Source organism: Pseudophryne corroboree, chromosome 10, assembly GCF_028390025.1.
Source record: "Pseudophryne corroboree isolate aPseCor3 chromosome 10, aPseCor3.hap2, whole genome shotgun sequence".
NCBI lineage: Eukaryota > Metazoa > Chordata > Amphibia > Anura > Myobatrachidae > Pseudophryne > Pseudophryne corroboree.
In genome coordinates, this window is record NC_086453.1 from 171,851,639 (window position 1) to 171,859,138 (window position 7,500).

Sequence of the window (7,500 nt, forward strand, 5' to 3'; positions counted from 1 at the left end):
GTTTGAGCGGGGGGATATGATCAATTATACGATGTCTCAAGGCAGCTACTGAATGTTTGGCATGCAGAAAATGTCGGGCAACAGGTTGATCGCTTCTGCCTGAATTAACTGCTGCTCTAATGGAGGCCCGATGCCCGGCCATCCGTTCTTTAAACATGCAGTCAGTTTTCCCCACGTAGTGGAGACCACAAGGGCAACTGAGTAGGTAAACCACATATCGTGTGGTGCAAGTTACTCGATGACGTATTTAAAAAATTTTACCCGTGAAAGGGTGACAAAAAGTGTCACCCGTCAACATATGGCTGCATGTGGTGCAGCCGAGGCACTTGAAGCATCCTGGACAAGAGGATTTAAGAAACGTGGTGATGTTACTCTTTTTGGTACTTTCAATGTTGGTTTTAACTACAAAATCACGTATATTTTTCCCTCTACGATAAGCGGGCATAATACGTGTGCTAGGTTGAATGCCTATTTCTCTGACGTCCTAGTGGATGCTGGGGACTCCGTCAGGACCATGGGGATTAGCGGCTCCGCAGGAGACAGGGCACAAAAATAAAGCTTTAGGATCAGGTGGTGTGCACTGGCTCCTCCCCCTATGACCCTCCTCCAAGCCTCAGTTAGGTTTTTGTGCCCGTCCGAGCAGGGTGCAATCTAGGTGGCTCTCCTAAAGAGCTGCTTAGAAAAAGTTTTTAGGTTTTTTTATTTTACAGTGAGTCCTGCTGGCAACAGGCTCACTGCAACGAGGGACTTAGGGGAGAAGAAGTGAACTCACCTGCGTGCAGGATGGATTGGCTTCTTAGGCTACTGGACACCATTAGCTCCAGAGGGATCGAACACAGGCCCAGCCATGGAGTCCGGTCCCGGAGCCGCGCCGCCGACCCCCTTGCAGATGCCGAAAAGCGAAGAGGTCCAGAAACCGGCGGCAGAAGACTTTTCAGTCTTCATGAGGTAGCGCACAGCACTGCAGCTGTGCGCCATTGTTGTCACACACTTCACACCAACGGTCACGGAGGGTGCAGGGCGCTGCAGGGGGCACCCTGGGCAGCAATGAGAATACCTTGTTCTGGCTAAAAAATACATCACATATAGCCCCTGGGGCTATATGGATGTATTTAACCCCTGCCAGGTCTCAGAAAAACGGGAGAAGAAGCCCGCCGAAAAGGGGGCAGGGCCTATTCTCCTCAGCACACAGCGCCATTTTCCCTCACAGAAATGCTGGTGGGAAGGCTCCCAGGCTCTCCCCTGCACTGCACTACAGAAACAGGGTTAAAACAGAGAGGGGGGGCACTTATTTGGCGATATGATTATATATATTAAGATGCTATAAGGGAAAAACACTTATATAAAGGTTGTCCCTGTATAATTATAGCGTTTTGGTGTGTGCTGGCAAACTCTCCCTCTGTCTCTCCAAAGGGCTAGTGGGGTCCTGTCCTCTATCAGAGCATTCCCTGTGTGTGTGCTGTGTGTCGGTACGTGTGTGTCGACATGTATGAGGACGATGTTGGTGAGGAGGCGGAGCAATTGCCTGTAATGGTGATGTCACTCTCTAGGGAGTCGACACCGGAATGGATGGCTTATTTAAGGAATTACGTGATAATGTCAACACGCTGCAAGGTCGGTTGACGACATGAGACGGCCGGCAAACCAATTAGTACCTGTCCAGGCGTCTCAAACACCGTCAGGGGCGTTAAAAACGTCCTTTTACCTCAGTCGGTCGACACAGACACGGACACTGACTCCAGTGTCGACGGTGAAGAAACAAACGTATTTCCCTTTAGGGCCACACGTTACTTGTTAAGGGCAATGAAGGAGGTGTTACATATTTCTGATACTACAAGTACCACAAAAAAGGGTATTATGTGGAGTGTGAAAAAACTACCTGGAGTTTTTCCTGAATCAGAAAAATTAAATGAAGTGTGTGATGATGCGTGGGTTTCCCCCGATAGAAAATTATTGGCGGTATACCCTTTCCCGCCAGAAGTTAGGGCGCGTTGGGAAACACCCCTTAGGGTGGATAAGGCGCTCACACGCTTATTAAAACAAGTGGCGGTACCGTCTCCAGATAGGGCCGCTCTCAAGGAGCCAGCTGATAGGAGGCTGGAAAATATCCTAAAAAGTATATACACACATACTGGTGTTATACTGCGACCAGCGATCGCCTCAGCCTGGATGTGCAGCGCTGGGGTGGCTTGGTCGGATTCCCTGACTGAAAATATTGATACCCTTGACAGGGACAGTATTTTATTGACTATAGAGCATTTAAAGGATGCATTTCTATATATGCGAGATGCACAGAGGGATATTTGCACTCTGGCATCAAGAGTAAGTGCGATGTCCATATCTGCCAGAAGTTGTTTATGGACACGACAGTGGTCAGGTGATGCAGATTCCAAACGGCACATGGAAGTATTGCCGTATAAAGGAGAAAAAGACAACGTCTTTTCAGCCTCAGTCCTTTCGTCCCCATAAGGACAAGCGGGCAAAAGGCCAGTCATATCTGCCATGTGATAGAGGAAAGGGAAGAAGACTGCAGCAGGCAGCCCATTCCCGGGAACAGAAGCCCTCCACCGCTTCTGCCAAGTCCTCAGCATGACGCTGGGGCCGTACAAGCGGACTCAGGTGCGGTGGGGGGTCGTCTCAAGAGTTTCAGCACGCAGTGGGCTCACTCGCAAGTGGAACCCTGGATCCTACAAGTAGTATCCCAGGGGTACAGATTGGAGATTCGAGACGTCTCCCCCTCGCAGGTTCCTGAAGTCTGCTTTACCAACGTCTCCCTCCGACAGGGAGGCAGTAGTGGAAACAATTCACAAGCTGTATTCCCAGCAGGTGATAATCAAAGTACCCCTCCTACAACAAGGAAAGGGGTATTATTCCACACTATATTGTGGTACTGAAGCCAGACGGCTCGGTGAGACCTATTCTAAATCTGAAATATTTGAACACTTACATACAAAGGTTCAAATCAAGATGGAGTCACTCAGAGCAGTGATAGCGAACCAGGAAGAAGGGGACTATATGGTGTCCCGGGACATCAGGGATGCTTACCTCCATGTCCCAATTTGCCCTTCTCACCAAGGGTACCTCAGGTTCGTGGTACAGAACTGTCACTATCAGTTTCAGACGCTGCCGGTTGGATTGTCCACGGCACCCCGGGTCCTTACCAAGGTAATGGCCGAAATGATGATTCTTCTTCAAATAAAATGGACGATCTCCTGATAAGGGCAAGGTCCAGAGAACAGTTGGAGGTCGGAGTAGCACTATCTCAAGTAGTTCTACGACAGCACGGGTGGATTCTAAATATTCCAAAACCGCAGCTGTTTCCGACGACACGTCTGCTGTTCCTAGGGATGATTCTGGACACAGTCCAGAAAAAGGTGTTTCTCCCGGAGAAGAAAGCCAGGGAGTTATCCGAGCTAGTCAGGAACCTCCTAAAACCAGGAAAAGTGTTAGTGCATCATTGCACAAGGGTCCTGGGAAAAATGGTGGCTTCTTACGAAGCGATTCCATTCGGCAGATTTCACGCAAGAACTTTTCAGTGGGATCTGCTGGAAAAATGGTCCGGATCGCATCTTCAGATGCATCAGCGGATAACCCTGTCTCCAAGGACAAGGGTGTTTCTTCTGCGGTGGCTGCAGAGTGCTCATCTACTAAAGGGCCGCAGATTCGGCATTCAGGACTGGGTCCTGGTGACCACGGATGCCAGCCTGAGAGGCTGGGGAGCAGTCACACAGGGGGAAAAAAAAAAAAAATTTTTCCAGGGAGTGTGATCAAGTCTGGAGACTTCTCTCCACATAAATATACTGGAGCTAAGGGCAATTTACAATGTTCTAAGCTTAGCAAGACCTCTGCTTCAAGGTCAGCCGGTATTGATCCAGGGGGACAACATCACGGCAGTCGCCCACGTAAACAGACAGGGCGGCACAAGAAGCAGGAGGGCAATGGCAGAAACTGCAAGGATTCTTCGCTGGGCGAAAAATCATGTGATAGCACTGTCAGCAGTGTTCATTCCGGGAGTGGACAACTGGGAAGCAGACTTCCTCAGCAGGCACGACCTCCACCCGGGAGAGTGGGGACTTCATCGGGAAGTATTCCACATGATTGTGAACCGTTGGGAAAGACCAAAGGTGGACATGATGGCGTCCCGCCTGAACAAAAAACTGGACAGGTATTGCGCCAGGTCAAGAGACCCTCAAGCAATAGCTGTGGACGTTTTGGTAACACCGTGGGTGTACCAGTCGGTGTATGTGTTCCCTCCTCTGCTTCTCATACCCAAGGTACTGAGAATTATAAGACGTAGAGGAGTAAGAACTATACTCGTGGCTCCGGATTGGCCAAGAAGGACGTGGCACCCGGAACTTCAAGAAATGCTCACAGAGGATTCATGGCCTCTGCCGCTAAGAAGGGACTTGCTTCAGCAAGTACCAGGTCTTCTCCAAGACTTACCGCGGCTGCGTTTGACGGCATGGCGGTGGAACGCCGGATCCTAAGGGAAAAAGGCATTCCGGAAGAGGTCATTCCTACCCTGGTCAAAGCCAGGAAGGAGGTGACCGCATAACATTATCACCACATGTGACGAAAATATGTTGCGTGGTGTGAGGCCAGGAAGGCCCCACGAAGAAATTTCAACTCGGTCGATTCCTGCATTTCCTGCAAACAGGAGTGTCTATGGGCCTCAAATTGGGGTCCATTAAGGTTCAAATTTCGGCCCTGTCAAATTTCTTCCAGAAAGAATTGGCTTCAGTTCCTGAAGTCCAGAAGTTTGTCAAGGGAGTATTGCATATACAACCCCCTTTTTGTGCCTCCAGTGGCACTGTGGGATCTCAACGTAGTTCTGGGATTCCTCAAATCACATTTTAAACCGCTCAAATCTGTGGATTTGAAATATCTCACATGAAAAGTGACCATGCTGTTGGCCCTGGCCTCGGCCAGGCGAGTGCCAGAATTGGCGGCTTTGTCTCACAAAAGCCATATCTGATTGTCCATTCGGACAGGGCAGAGCTGCGGACTCGTCCCCAGTTTTCTTCCTAAGGTGGTGTCAGCGTTTCACCTGAACCAGCTTATTGTGGTACCTGCGGCTACTAGGGACTTGGAGGACTCCAAGTTGCTAGATGTTGTCAGGGCCCTGAAAATATAGGTTTCCAGGACGGCTGGAGTCAGGAAAACTGACTTGCTGTTATCCTGTATGCACCCAAAAAACTGGGTGCTCTTGCTTCTAAGCAGACGATTGCTCGTTGGATTTGTAGCACATTTCAACTTGCACATTCTGTGGCAGGCCTGCCACAGCCTAAATCTGTCAAGGCCCATTCCACAAGGAAGGTGGGCTCATCCTGGGCGGCTGCCCGAGGGGTCTCGGCATTACAACTCTGCCAAGCAGCTACGTGGTCGGGGGAGAACACGTTTGTAAAATTCTACAAATTTGATACCCTGGCTAAAGAGGACCTGGAGTTCTCTCATTCGGTGCTGCAGAGTCATCCGCACTCTCCCGCCCGTTTGGGAGCTTTGGTATAATCCCCATGGTCCTGACGGAGTCCCCAGCATCCACTAGGACGTCAGAGAAAATAAGATTTTACTTACCGATAAATTTATTTCTCGTAGTCCGTAGTGGATGCTGGGCGCCCATCCCAAGTGCGGATTGTCTGCAATACTTGTACATAGTTATTGTTTCAAAAAAATCGGGTTGTTATTGTTGTGAGCCGTCTATTCAGAGGCTCCTACGTTTGTCATACTGTTAACTGGGTTCAGATCAAGTTGTACGGTGTGATTGGTGTGGCTGGTATGAGTCTTACCCGGGATTCAAAATCCTTCCTTATTGTGTACGCTCGTCCGGGCACAGTATCCTAACTGAGGCTTGGAGGAGGGTCATAGGGGGAGGAGCCAGTGCACACCACCTGATCCTAAAGCTTTATTTTTGTGCCCTGTCTCCTGCGGAGCCGCTAATCCCCATGGTCCTGACGGAGTCCCCAGCATCCACTACGGACTACGAGAAATAGATTTATCGGTAAGTAAAATCTTATTTTTTTTTGTCTGTTTGGATAATAGGCCAGAATTTTTTCGTAATCTTGCTGATTGTCGGACTTTGAGTATTATATTGATTAACCCAAATTAGTTTATCAATATTATCAGGTTTTTTTATTAGAAATTAAAGTTTTACTTCTGGGAATTTTCAGTACTTTCTTCTTAATAAGAATAAGCTCAGACTGGTTATATCCCCTTTGGATAAACTTTGTGATCATGTTATCACATGCTGTTTCCAGTTGTGTCTCATCACTGATGATGCGCTTAAGGCGCAGCATCTGTGAATAGGGGAGACCTTTGCGCAAAGAGACAGGGTGATGACTGGACGCTTGTAAGAGGTTATTCCTGTCTGTACTTTTAGTAAACAGGGCTGTATCAATTTTGTCATCCCTGAATGAGATCTGTACGTCTAAGAAGTTAATACTTTGCTCATGTATAGTGTATGTAAATTTTACTGGGGAATTTGATGAATTATGTACATTGAGTGTGGATTCTAACAGGCTCCGTGGTCCTGTCCACAATAGAAGCAGATCGTCAATAGATCTCAAGTACAGTAATACATATGGTTTGGTTGCTTCATTGGACAGAAACAACTCGTCCTCAATCTGCAGCATATAGCTGTTTGCAAACGAGGGCGAGACGTTGCTCCCCATGGCAAGTTGTAAATAATAATTATTATTAAACAGAAAATAATTTCGCTGTAAAGTTAATTGTAATACAGGTTGAGTATCCCTTATCCAAAATGCTTGGGACCAGAGGTATTTTGGATATCGGATTTTTCCGTATTTTGGAATAATTGCATACTATAATGAGATATCATGGTGATGGGACCTAAATCTAAGCACAGAATGCATTTGTTTCATATACACCTTATACACACAGCCTGAAGGTAATTTTAGCCAATATTTTTTATAACTTTGTGCATTAAACAAAGTGTGTCTACATTCACACAATTCATTTATGTTTCATATACACCTTATATACACAGTCTGAAGGTCATTTAATACAATATTTTTAATAACTGTGTGTATTAAACAAAGTTTGTGTACATTGAGCCATCAGAAAATAAAAGTTTCACTATCTCACTCTCGCTCAAAAAAGTCCGTATTTCGGAATATTCCGTATTTCGGATATTTGGATATGGGATACTCAACCTGTAACTTCAGAAACACATCAATGCCAGGTCCATTGTAAGATGAATTATTCCGGATCAATGATTCCACAGCCTGCAGTCCTTCTGTATGAGGGATGCATGTATATAAATTTTTCACATCTATGGTTGCTAATATGCATTTGCTTGGAATAGATTGAATGGCAGATAGTTTGTTCAGAAGGTCTGTGGTGTCCTTAAGGCAGTGGTCTATTGATTAAATGCATGGTTGCAAATAATAGTCCAGGAAGATGGAAATTTTCTGGAACAGTGATCCTCTTGCCGAGATTATTGGACGTCCTGGTGGGGACTGACTATCCTTATGGATTTTGGGT

General features: G+C 47.0%; 1 protein-coding gene across 3 annotated transcripts in view; it reads left to right on the plus strand.

The window, feature by feature from the left end:
- The window catches only part of TMEM51 (transmembrane protein 51), a 418,775-nt gene that overhangs the window by 273,890 nt on the left and 137,385 nt on the right, over window positions 1-7,500 (plus strand). The window lies entirely within an intron of this gene.